This window comes from Dendrobium catenatum, unplaced genomic scaffold (assembly GCF_001605985.2).
Source record: "Dendrobium catenatum unplaced genomic scaffold, ASM160598v2 fragScaff_scaffold_1482, whole genome shotgun sequence".
Taxonomy (NCBI): domain Eukaryota; kingdom Viridiplantae; phylum Streptophyta; class Magnoliopsida; order Asparagales; family Orchidaceae; genus Dendrobium; species Dendrobium catenatum.
In genome coordinates, this window is record NW_021319944.1 from 379,036 (window position 1) to 393,752 (window position 14,717).

Below are 14,717 nucleotides of genomic sequence, written 5' to 3' on the forward strand. Positions count from 1 at the left end.
AAAATATATATATATATATATATATATATATGTATTAATTAAAACTGTCTCTTATTTAATTATTGTTGTGGGCTAGAATATACGCGGCGGTAGAGTTTATAAATTCACGTCTGAGCGTTGTACGAATATTCAGCACACAAACAGAAAAGAAAATGAACACCAAGATTTTTACGTGGAAAACCCGAAAGAGGGAAAAAACCACGGGGCCATGCCCAGTTGAAAAGTTTCACTAGTATTTTGTAAATTACAAGAAGCTGATTCGTCCCACGAGTCAGGACGATCAGATTACAATTTGTTTCTTCTAACTTGAAGCAAATTTACAAAGTTCTGCTGAATTCAGGCGTCTCCCGAAAATCCGACAGAATTCCGGCGTATTCAGGCGGCAGAAAGAACTCCGGCGGCGGTCGAAGTTCCACTAGTATTTTGTAAATTACAAGAAGCTGATTCGTCCCACGAGTCAGGACGATCAGATTACAATTTGTTTCTTCTAACTTGAAGCAAATTTACAAAGTTCTGCTGAATTCAGGCGTCTCCCGAAAATCCGGCAGAGTTCCGGCGTATTCAGGTGGCGGAAAGAACTCCGGCGGTGGTCGAGGAGGAGATGATTCTCCCTTTCCTCTTTTTCTCTTCTCTTCTTCTCTCTCCTCTCACTTGAGTCCTCTTGTGAAGAATGATGTCTCTATTTATAGTTTTTTTAGAGTGGCATGACTTGTAAATATGTGTGAGATCAGGGGCGAATAGGGAGTGGTCGAATGGACGGTCGATATTAAATCCTACGATCGTGCACCATTCGTTGGACATTTGAAGGCCTTAGTGATGTTGGAATTCGGCGATCTTCGGCTTGTTGGATTCGTCTCGTCGAGCCGCTCGATTCAACTATAAGCTCGTTAAAATCGGACGCCGTTTGGTAACTCAAATTGTGGTACGAGCTTTCCAACAACACTTCGGGTGCTTGATTTGGGCTCACTTGGGCTCGGATCGAGTTGAATTTGGTGTCGTTGGATTCGTATTTCCGAGACGCTCAGTTTGACTATAAGCTCGCTGAAATTAGAGTTTGGGTGCTCCTAGGTTTAATTTTTGAAGTTTTCAGTTCGATTTTGCCTTGAGATTCGTGCTTGATCAAGATAATTTTTGGAGAATATATCAATTTTACAATGGAGCCATAGAAGAGATCATCAAGAAGCTAATAAGGTCCCCTACAGACTCTTAATTTTTTTTTTTTTTTTGAATGAAAGGAATCATAATTTATCAGTAATTTGTTGCTTCTTTATTGTTTATAATATAGATGGCGTGAAAACAACATTATGGAGCTTTATTTAAACATGATAAAGCTTTAGGGGATGGAACAGACAGAGAGAATTGATTGCCGCAATGTTAAGCATTTTTAATTCTTCTAATATGTATTTAATTAGCAAGTTGATATGACGAGAACTGATAGATTTCACTTAATCATTAGACATGCATGAAATAATTCATGAAATTTCATTATCTCACAACAACCGCTAATATTAAATTAGTCTCCAGGTTTGGAAGCTGTCGCTTGTAGGGCTGCAAATGAATTGAGCTGAGCCGAGTATGTGAGTGTTCATGTTTGTGTTCATTTAATATCAGCTTGTTTAAGTTTGGTTCATGTTTGTTCGAGCTTTATTGTTTGTGTTCATGTTTGGTTCATTTAAATTAATGAGTGTTCATGTTCGGTTCATGTTCAGTTCATGTTCGTTCGTTTAGTGCTTATCGAGCTTGTTGCGAACATATTTAACGAATTTTTTTTAACTATCAAACAAACATGTTCATGAACATATCTATGAAAAAACACATTTATAATAAAAGCAAATGTCTATAAAACAAAGGCAATGATTATTTTTATTTTTTTAATTCTATAGTCAAATATTAATTATTTTTATCGAGCCTATTCATGAGTTTAAAATCGAACACGAATCGAGCTTAATGTCGAGCTTGTTCACAACTTCAAATGATGTTGTTCGCGAACATAAATGAGCCGAACGCATTAGTGTTCAAATTTGTTTATTTAAGAACCGAGTATTTAAAATATTGTTCAAGTTTGTTTGTTTAGTTAATTAAACGATCACAAACGAGCTTTAATCGAACCGAACATCGAGAGCTCGTCGAGCGTTTGGTTTGCTTGCAGCCATTGTCGCCTGCTTCATAATAAGATATAATTTACTGGTCATAGTTTCATGTCCATATGATTCTTCTCAATAGGGGAGGTTTAAGGGTTCTGTTGAGTCTTGGAATATTCGCGGTAGTAGGATATATAAAGTTTAACGTCTTTGTTTCGTACGAAGTTTCAGCACACAATCAGATAAAAAGAATAGAGAGTGTAGCATTCATAAGAGACACCAAGATTTTTACTTGGAAAATCATTAAAAGGGAAAAAACTATTGGGCATGGCCTAATTTGAATGAATCAACTAGTATTTGTAGTCGATTAAAAATGAGGTTCTTTCTTGGGAAAAAGCCATGGGGTCAGGCCTGTTCATCAGAAGGACTGTAATCGGCGAGAGATAGTGGTCAGAAAGACAGTTGTCTTGCGAGAGAGGTTGGAAGGGCCGTAGTTGGCTGGCGACGGTGGTCGGAAGTTCGGTGATAAACGGAAGTCCAACGTCGAGCAAAAGTTCGACGATGGACGGAAGTTCGGCTTTGGATAGAAGTCCGATGACGAGCAGAAGTCTGACGACGGGCGGAAGTCCATTGACGAGTGGAATTCCGGCTATGGATAGAAATCCGGTGTTAGTCAGTGGCTGGGCAGAAGTCCAATGTTAGTTAGTTGTTGGGTGAAAGTCCGGTTTAGGTCGGCTGCCGGTTTGAATTCCAACTGTAGTCGAGGAGGAATCTGGTGGCAATAGAGCTGAAGTTTCTCTTCTTCATTCTCTTTCTTCCTTGGTCCTCTTCTTCCTCCCTCCACCATGAGGGATGAGGGGTCTATTTATAGTTTTCTGAGTGGCATGACCAACAAATAGGAGGCAGATCAAGGGTAATAAGCGAGTGGTATGAATGAACAACCGATGTTGATTACCTCGATCATGGACTGTTTGTTGGGCATTTGAATGTCATAATGATATTAGAATTCGGCGATCTTGGGCTCATTGGATTTGTCTCGTTGATCCACTTGATTCGACTATAAGTATGCCACTTTTGGAAACTGTTTGATAATCCAAATTATGGTTTGAACCTTCCAAGTATGCTTTGGGTCTTTGATTTGGACTCATTTGGGCTAGGATTGAGTGGAATTTGGTGTCGTTGGGTTCGTATTTTTGGGACGTTCAGTTCGACGGTAAGTTTGTTGAAATCGGAGTTCATATGGTCTTCGATTTAATTTTTAAAATTTCCAACTTTTTCCTGGTCAAGATAATTTTTTGATGATATATCAGGTCCGTTGAGGATAGATGTAACTTTTTATAAAGGAGGTTATAAAATTATTGTAGAGAAAATAACTTTTTTAAAACTGCTATAAAAAACAACTTCGTAGAACAATATTTTTTGAAAGCAATAAAAAGTAATTACCAAATAAAAATTAAGCCTGAGATTCGATAAGCAAAAAAATAGTAGAAAAGCTGTCCCAAATGAAACCTAAGTCGATTGTTTCTATAGTCAAATTATGCACAACGAACACAAATAGTTATAGGAAAGAAGAAAGAAGGAGCTTATAGATTCAGCTCATTGAGTGAATCTGATGATGCATGGTTCTTTTATATCCTCTATTTTGATTATGTAGAAGACGAACTACAAGAAATGATGTGATGCCAAATAGATGTCACATACTTCAAATAATGGATGCGAAAACAATAGGCTTTTAAAAGAAAAAGCAAGTGAGATTGATGCTTCGTTTGGGACGGCTTTCTTCCTGCTTCTTAAAACAGCTTTTTAGTTAAAATTTTAAAAATTTATACTAGAAAGCTGCTTCAAGAAGCAGTAAAAAAGCTTTTTTACTCTTTTTTAAAGTAGTTTTGTAGTATAAAAAATTTTTAAACTAGAAATTTTATACTAAAAAATTGTTTTAAAAAGCAGTAAAAAAGTTATCCTAAACGAAACCTGAATGAGTCATGAATAGAACAAGATTGTATAAGAGGAGGGAGCTGGAAGGTGAGTGATTCATAGCATTATGAGGAAAATTCAAAAAAGGAGAAAAACTATGAACCCACACGACACTTAGGGCATCTCCAACCGAAAATCTCATTTTTCACTCCAAAATGCAGTGAAACCAAAAAGTGCCGTGATTCATCTCCAATCAAATGCCATTTTGCCCCCTAACCGTCGCTCTTTTCTTTCACGCATTTCTTCCGTAAGTTTGGTAGAGACCAAAAAATGGCGCAGATGAAAAGTGCTACGCCAATATTGACGTCGCACTGTTCATTCACGATCAAATGTCGGAGGAAAAGGCGTTCGGTTGCGACGTTTGAGGGCATCCATTCGGTTGTTTGCTGAAGGATTGGAGATGGTCTAAGAAATTCATAATCAAAATGAGGAGTTATACTGATCTTTCACTCTATTGTCTCTTCTAGCTTTCAGGCTCTTTCATACATTAGAGCATAACCACCTTATGGTTCCAACACACAATGCAAACAAATCATATTAAAAATTGCTAAAAAAAAATTGACTCATTGGATCCGCAATGGCTTGATGCTATGCAAAAATAAGTTTTTGAAGCTTCGTTCCCTAATCGCCGGGGAGTATTGCCTCCAGCAACCTCCCAACGAGTTCTTCACTGAATTCGACTGACATAATTGAGATCTGAATAAACAGTACAACTTGATTGATAGACACAACGATTTTACAAATAACTAATATTCTCAATTTTTTTTATTTTCTCAAAATAAATAATTTCATTTTTCAAATTAAAATATTATTATTATTTTTTAAAATATATATTATTTTATCTTGGATTGAGTACTTTTTTCACTTTTTTATAATTGCAACTGATTATGAATTAATTAATATATTTTTATTTTGATTAATTTTGGAGTATCAGAAGAAGCTGATGTGTTTTGGTGATAATTTAGTCGGAATTTAAGATTTTAAATTTGATTTCGGTGACTTCCTAAAAGTTTCAATTTCATTTGCTTCAATATTTTTTGTCGCTTTTTTTTTTTTATAAATATTTTAAAAACATGATTATAACAAAAGAGAAGAATATAGGCAAAAATATTAAATTTTGCTTAAAACCTCAACTGAACGCCATCAAAATTTCAAAAAATAGTCGACACTGAAAAATATTAATATATTTTAATAACAAAAAATGAAACTATGAAAAAATAAAAATATTGATAAAATGTTTAATAAAAAACAAGTAAAATAAATCTTAAACCAATAGAATAATAGAAACTATCAAAATTGAAATTTTGGGATAAATTAATTAAGGGCTTGTTTGGGATAGTTGTAGTTTTTTATAAAGGTGTTCAAAAAAACTGTTACAAGAAAAAATACATATTTTGAAAGCAGCTTTCCGATATAAAAACTTATGGAAAACAGTAAGAAATCCGTAGCAAAACCAAATGATAGTTGCGGCATAAATAAACAAAGAAGAAAGAAAGCTGTCCTAAACGACTATTGTAATTAATCCTTTATTATTTCCTAAAATGTACACACATATTTACTTAGGTTTGTTTCATGAAGTCACTACATGTATCTAAACGATGTTCAACTTGTTATTGATTGTGAACCAGCTTGAAAATTCTACAACTTGAATCTAGCCAAGTAGGGGTGTCAATATTTGACACGGCACGAAAAACTGACCCGGAAAATTCAGATTGGACCTGACCCAATTTCAAAACGGGTTGGGTTCGGGTTCTCGGATTCGACCCGTTTGAAAAACGGGTCGGGTTCAGATTGACCCGGCGGGTTGCAGGGTCAACCCGCGAACCAGTTTAACTTGAACTGCCCGCGCTGCCCCGCTTGCCCGCGCACCTCCATCATCTATTAGAGTCAACCGAATCATTACAAGAGTTGCCTCCGCAAGATCAACATAGGGATTAAATCCTTACTTTGAGGCATGCCGAATATGAAAGCTTCATAAAACTTTCTTAAAAATGACTAAAGATCAGAGGATTTTATATAGTTAAATTCTCCATATTGTCCTATTTTTGGAGTTGTTTTAGTCTCAACCTTAGTTATCGAAGTTCCTTCCTTGTTGGCCTCTCTAAAATTGTAGCATCCACTTCCTTAACAACAACCTTTATAACATCAGAGGTCCTTTAATAAGCAGTTGTCTTGATATATTGGGGACCCTACTTCCCTTAGCCTTCTTCCACTTAATCTTCATATTTTTAGATGAAAGCATCTTTCAGTAAGGACCTTCATAAATATGAAAGATCCTTAGAATCTTATCACTAATTACTAAATTTGGAATACATTCAAACATCTAAGATCCCTATAATAATTAAAGAATAATAGAACAATAATAGAAGCACACAAAAAAAATAAGATTTTAAAAATTAGCCATGAACCTTAAATTATAAGCATTAATGCTACTATGCCAACCAAGCATCAAAGATTTATGCATATAGTAGAGAACACTCTTGATCAACTCAAGTCAACCAATTTGAATTAGATTTATTGGAATTTTAACTCTCCTATCACTATAAGTTCCTTGAAAAATAATAATAATAATGGAATTAATGTCCACCCATATTTTCTTGGGTTAGGTCAATCAAGTCATTATGAGAGCTTAAACGGGGTCATTTGTTGCTAATTATGAATTGACTTAAATTACATGTAACACAAAATTAGAAAAGTTTGAAGTAACAAAAAACCTCAAATAGTCTACTACATAACTTTTTTGAGTTGGAAGAAAGTAAACCTTAATTAGACCTTAGTAATGAGCTGTTGAATTCTCCCACATTAATTATAAAGTTACCCATTTGAATATATATATTCACCAAAATAACTTGATAACTTGTCATTAGTATGTACTCGTTGACTGATTAAGGGATTCTCATTAAAAAAAACTCATAAAAAGCTCTCACCTCAATTTAAAAATTCTTTAGAGTTCACAACCGATATCCAACTAATTAAAGCTTAACTCACATGCAACACAACTAGTTACACCATGTGCAATCTAGGTAGATCATGTGATTACTACATTCTTTGTCATCCTATATCTCCTAGTCTTTGTGGGGGGGGGGGCATAAATCTCAAAGATGACATAACTCATATACTAATCCAACATTTTGTCTAGTTATTAGAACACCTTTTACTCAAACACTAATAAGTGCCTCTGAAATAATGGAAGCCTCAATCTTTTAATTCTTAATTAAATTCTCTACCTTTTATCTATATGCAACACTAACACAAAGGGACTCAATATTTTTGTTCTCGGTGTACTAAATAGAAAATGAAATTGAGCTAAAAATGATCTTATTTGAAAATCTTAATTGGCCTAAAATTAATTTTTGATATACACATTTGATGGGATGGCTTAATAATTATCAATTAGAAAATGCATGGGGATGCACACATATATGCATTATCTATTGTTTTTAGTGTTGAATTATAAACCATGTGCCTAAGATGATTAGATGGAGCCCAAAGCAAAGTGATTAACAATGTGGAATTATTCCTTTGGTGGATCTATAGGGATAGCCTAGCCTTTAGACTTTTTCAAATAAAATCGGTTAATTAATTTATAGGTTTCATAAGAGATATTTGACCTTACCAAATTATTTGTCCATAATTCTTATGAACTTGTGGTTGAGATCACATCATTAATCCTTTTATTAAAATTTTTTGCTCACATAAGCTACTCCCATCTTTAAATATCAACTAGGACATCAATTCCTTAGAAATTAATAATGTAAATCAAGTAATTCCTTCCTAATTATGATACATATTGTGTAGAGCAACTAAACTTTTGCAAAGTTATTAGTAAAAAATTATTCAAAAGATTTCATTAAAACACATTTATGGAGCTTGTAAACATGTCTAAGTGTTCATTCAGACTTGAAACAAGAAAAAATAAAACTAAAATTGTGTGAATAATGAGGCTTTAGCTTTTCTAAGCTATTTTAGTGGATATAAATTGTATTATAATTATGTAGGTGCTATATGTTAAGTTATATTACAAAGATGAAAATTTGTGAAAATGGGTAAAGGCCACAAAAGACCTAGGAAGATTAACTAGAAGTTTGTACTTTGACTTATGCTTCTTTTTTAGTCAAATATAATTATTTTTTCAGAATATATTTCCTTTTATATTTCTTGTTAGGCAAATCAAATCCATTCTTCACTTCTTTTACTCAATTATCAAAAGCATTTAACACATTTTCTTCTTCCCATGGAGACGATAACGACTAACTCCTTCCAGTGACACAACAACTTATGCTTGGCGGTTTGGAGAATGGTGGTGGATCCTTCATGCAATGAAGATGAGGAAGATGAAAGTTAACTCCTAGTTTTAGCTGAAAGCTAGTTTTCACAAGATCCTTGTCTTCATTTCCTACATAGCTTCCTAGGGTTTGGAAGTCTGCACTATGAATTCTGCATGTTATGTGGCATGCGCTGGAGAGATTATTCTTTGCGGACACGGGGCACAACTTACCGTCCAGAGGTGAATCAGGTGCAGCCACGTCATCCAGTACCGAGCTCGGTACCGAGCCGCGGTACCGAGTAGGGGTTGACGTGGCGCATTTTCATTAGGCTCTGGACGACGTTCGGTGTCCGCACAGAATAATTTGCTTATGTGCTGAGTACTTGCACTGAATTCTGACCATATTTAAACTGAAACATTGGGTCTTGAATGTCAGATCACATGCCTGCCAACATTCCTTATAACCTTTTCAATCCCAGACCTTTTGTTTCCTACCAAATGACTTTTTGGAAGCAAACAGAAACCAAAGAAGATACAGTGATTTCTTCTTGAGAATGATGAAGCCTTTACGGCTAAGCAACTTGTCTTCTAGTTTTTGGACTCCAAGCTTAAGAATCAACACTTAATTCTTCGAGACTAATATAATCAATTTGCTTAACTTACCTCATTCTCCATATATGGTCATGAGAGATTCTTCTTTTGACAATTCCTTGGAAATATTGCTTGCATGTAATGGTACAGTACTCTTAGGGAATCATTTGGGCAGGGAATTTCAGGTTGGTCGGCTTATATTGAGAATGTGACCAGATCGAAAAGCCATGAGTTCTTTTGTAGAGATCAGCATAGTAAAAATCCTAGAAGGAAACTATCGGAGTTCTTCTTTTTCTTCTTCGTTTAGAACTTTTGATTTCTAAAATCCAAAGCAAAAAAAACATGCATGATGTAAGGAATTCCCTACTGAATTTTCTATATTGAATCGTTTGAGTTATCTCCCAGCGTATTTTGTATAGAAATTTGTGTGGTTTTGGGTACTAGTTTTTATCAATAATAGATGATTATAATCATAAACCTCAACGGGAAAAAAATTAATGTTACTAATTAATAAACGGTTCCTTAAAAAGATTTTTATACAAATATGATTTGTTGAGAGCAATATGAAGGGGTTACATCAGTTGCCGCACGCATCATTCAATGATATGATCCTAAACATCCCAACATTTTTGAACAAATTCCATGATAAAATCAATAGATTTCCACAATGATAAAATCAATGGATGCACAAATTATTAGGATTGGTCCAATTTTACGTTAAGTCGTTCCGCAAGATATCACTTTATACATACTATAAGTTGATGTACAATTTGGAGAAAATTGAATAAAGCTTTAGAAAAAATTTTCTCCTAAAATCTGTCATCCCTTCTCTCTCTCCCTCTCTCTTGCAAAAAGGCTCAAGAAGCTCTCAAAATTCCTCCTAAATTTCTAACACAAATTCATGTCAAGATTATTTCCTATCATCATCATTTTTCATCAAGGATAAAATCAGATCTAAGCTAAGTTTATAATAAACAAATCTCATTCATAGCACTATTTCTGTATAGTTGTGTCGATTTGTCTTATATTTTAAAATAAAATATCCCAAAAAATATATTTTTTTAAATTTAAGGATAAGGAAGGATAAAGCTGCTGAAGGATTTTTTTTTTTGAAAATCCCAAAGAGATGGAACAAAGACAGAAATGCATGAGGCAAAACAATAATTTTTTTTTTGGGGGTGAATTGTAAAACGTGTAGAAGGACAGCATACAAATGCTTAATACGATAATGTATGTATATATAATGTATAAAGCATAGGAATATGTAGTAAAAAATAGGGGAGAAACCAATGGTGCTATTGTGGCTCCATATGCTTAAATATAAAAAATGTATATTTATTGGCTAAGGTAGGGCCAAAAGCTTTGGTCTTGAATTGATGATGTTTTTTTAAGATTATGGAATCCTTTGAAATTATTATTGATGGGTAAATTTATGCCTGAATTTAAAATTTCATAACCTCCCACAATAATGAAAATTCGGCCATCTTGTCATGATTTTGTCTTTCGAAATGAGACGATATGCTTATGACAAATTTCTTATAAGGACTAGACAAAAAATTATGAGAGATAAAATCAAATAAACGGTAATTGTTAGTATCTCTATGTGATATTTTTTTGGATGAATGCGTGTCAACATTTTTGTTATAAGTTAGATGTTGTTGTATTGACATTCACACGAGAAGCATCTTCTTGAGGAAGAAGAAGTTCCTCTTGAGTTTCTTTTTTTTAGGGGGGGGGGGGGGGGGTAGAGATAGAGAGAGAGAGAGAGAGAGAGAGCTAAAAAAAGAACAATCTTATTGCGTTTCTTGTGTCTTCCTTATTACAAACTATATCATCTATATATATACCCACGAATGCATGGTAGCACAAAAAGCTAACAAAATCCTAAACTAAAGAAAGTACAACTATAAATCTGGATCAATCACAACTCCTCAAGTATGAGGGCATTCTAGTTGTTCGATTGGATATCGGAAGCAATTGATTCTTATCATGAAGGGTGACGTCATTTATGATACTAAAGGAATTGTCATTTTCATCTAATATAAATCTCATGATATGAAGATTACATTTGCTCTATTTCACATAGTTCAAATAGGTAATTTGGATGAAATTTAGTACATTGTATTGGTAACAAATTGTCAAACACATTCCACAAATTAAAAATAAAAAAATAAAAAAAAAATGATGCTTCTTCAAAAATGATTGGATGCTAAATGAAGATGTTATAAATTTGCATAGTCATTAGTCAACCATTTTGTCATAATCAATATTTCCTATCACAAGTTTTTTTAATAACTGAATACTCTTCAATTCACTGCCCTTCTATAACATTATTGACATTTGGCATCAATGGATGATAAAATGGTTTTAATTAGTAAGTAGCCAATGGTTTCTTCCTTCTTTAATAAAAATATTTTTTATTTCAATTTTAAGCTTTTCTTTGATTTAGTCTTATTTGGTTACTTCAAGTTAAAGGTTACAATTAATGAAAGAATATAAAAAATAATTAAATTTATGATTTTGTTAATGTTAATTAGATGCTAATATTTATTTTCAATTCCATGAATCACTTGAAAATTTCTTCAATATTATGACATTTTTTTCCCATAAAAATAAATATATAAATAAAATTATTGTTTTTTTTTTAAGTACAACTTCTATCTATAGGTGACCTATGAGCCCTTCATTTGTCCTGCTTTAATTGTCATATGGTTAAAGGTCACTTCTTCTTTTTGTGATTTATGAGTAGTATTGCAAATGCTCGTATTTCCATGGTGTAGGCGATGATTTTCTCATTTAGAAGTGATATATCATCAAAAAATTCACTTGATTAGGTATGGATCTTGACTAGGGGTGTAAGTGAGCCGAGACGGCTCGAGCACAACATGTTAGCGAGCTTGCATTCAGGCTCGAGCTCAACTCGTCAACGAGCTCATGAGCTGAGCTTATCGAGCTTCGATCTTGAGTAGAATTTCGAGCTTGGGTGATGTTCGGCTCGATTAGCAATAGGAATTAATTAAGCAAGGGCGAACCGCGAAAGGCGCGAGCGAAGGCGGAAGCATGAGCGAACCATAGAAAGCACTGCTCGTCTGCGCGTGCAACCACGGAAGGATGACCGACTGACTGCAGAAGGCTCGCAAGCTCATTTTCAGTGGTACGAGCTAAGCTCGAGCTCACCGTTTGAGCTCTCACCTTATGAGCTCGAATCGAATTCGAGCTCAAGCTCGGGTTTTGGCTCTCAAGTAGATCTTGAGTTAGCCATAAGCTTGACACAACTCGTTTGTACCCCTAATCTCGATGTATATTGAAATTAAAAATTTTTAGAATTAAATTCAATACCATCCAGCTCTGCTTCTAGCGAACTTAAAGCTAAATTAAATATCTTGATGATAAAAAACTTAATGACACTAAAAATGATCTTATTCAAGTCTAAATAAGCTCATATCAATCACTTGAAGCACAACTAGAAACTTCAATACACTAATTAAAGGACCAAATGATCTTGGAATATTACAAGTTCATAGCAAAATCAAGCATGTAGACAAGAGTAATGCAATAATCCCTTGATCCCTTAAGTTTAAGATCACTACCACCAAACTACAATTTCTTGGTTACAGTCCCCCAACAATAAAATGCCAACTAAATATGATATCCCAACCTCTGTCGTCCACTTACAATCCCGACCATTAGTGACTGATTACAATCTCCTATCCACAATTAATCAACTAATATATTCTGAACATTATTGTCTTACAATGATCTTTCAACCATCATTGCCCGACTGCGTCCTCATGACCACCATCGCCTAATTATGATCTCTCAATAATTGTCATATGCCAATGGTTTCTTGATCTCCATGATCAAATTATTGTTGCTTAAATATCATTTTCTGACCACCATCCTTTTAATATGATCTCCTGATGACCATCACATGAGAACAATCTCCCAACTATTGTCATCCAATTGTAATCTTCCAACACCATTTCTCGATTATAATCATTTGATCACTATTGCCCAACTATTTTCTCACAACTACCATTGCCCAACTATGTTCTCATGACCACATCTATCATCAACTAAGGTCTCCTGACTATCATAACCCTCTTATGATTTCTCAACCATACTATCCTAATTACGATCGCCTAACCACCATCACTAGACTACTAATATCAAATTATGATTTCTTGACCATCACCCCTTACTAGATTCTCCCAACCACCGTCCCTAAGGACAGTGTCCAAAGTACTACATTTTGATTACAATGTCATGATCATTTTCTCTCAACTACTACCTCCTGATCAATGTCTTCTGACTATGACCTCCTTATAACCATCTATTGACTACCATCTCTCGGCCATTATCTCCTAGTTACAATGAATCAGAACCAACACCAATGACGATTGACTTTGTTGCCTACCATCACCAACTATAATGATGCATGCCATCATGCCCATCACCAATTAAATTAATGTATGTAGTTGACACAAACTCTAGCCCTCGACATCAAAACTAATATTTAAACTGGACTTGTTAACTTCTTATCTTCTCTCTTTAAAAGATATGATATAACATATCATAAATAATCTCTAGAAGACAACTCAAACACCTCATGACTTTCTAACTTCCACCACAAATTTCATTCTTTATAGTTTATATTTACTATATTAAATATATGCCCCTCCTAGCTAAAAGGAAGGGTATTATTTATAATCAATAACATACACAATTGGAATCATAATTGACTAGGTTAGGCTTGGTGTTTTTTTCTTTCTAGTTGAAAATTTTGTCTCTTGTAACTCCTTTTTATTTATGTGCATGTTGAATGTTCGTGCAATGCTACGACATTATTTACTTTCTTTCTATCCCGACAAATATTCTAACACACAATAGCTTCACACTATATGTGTTAAACAATTTAAGATTATGATAAAATTCTTCCTATGACATTTAATGCATAATGTCCTAAGCATCTAAGCATGGGGGGTAAGATTATGGGGGGGGTGGCGCTACGACATTTAATGCATAATGTCCTAAGCATGGTTGCAGCCATAAAACTCATCCTTTCTATATATCATCCATTGTTATATTTAATACCTTAGATAGTGGGCCAAGGGTAATGGGTAACCCAAACTATAGTCTTGCAAGGAAATTCATATTAACATCCCAAGTAAGATTATAGTTGGGCAAATCCTTTCATCCATCATTTGTCTATGCATTCGAAATTGCCCTACCGACATCTATCTTTCTTTAAGTTTCTTGTAAATAAAAGACTATTTATAGAAAACTTTCAAGTGAGTCTTAAATTCTCTAGTGTCTCTTGTAACTCGTCTTCTATTTGAGTGTGTACTTGATTTTAATACAAAGCTATAACACATTCAGCCGTTATGAATCCATGCATTATGAATGTTCTAGCACACAACAACAAAAACAAGAATTATTTTGCACTCAATTCATATATTCATTAAGGGGTTGTTTGATTTGTTGAATAGGGAATGAAAAGTGAAGAAATGAAGCATTTGATCTAAGGTATTTGGGTCTGTGTAAAACAAATGTATGAGATTAATTTTTTGTGTTTAATTTGAAGTAAAATGAACATGTGTAAAGCAGATGCAGTGACAATAGGGGCCAACATTAGGTAGTGGTGACAAGAGTTGTGGGCAGAGGATAATGTGGCGACTGCGACGAAGGCTAGATGTTGTCGTTGATAGTGGTGATGGTCAACAACAGATTGTGACGGCAAATGGTGGTGGTGAGATTCAACAACTAAAATGTAACAAGTGGCGAAAAATTTACAGTGTATTTAG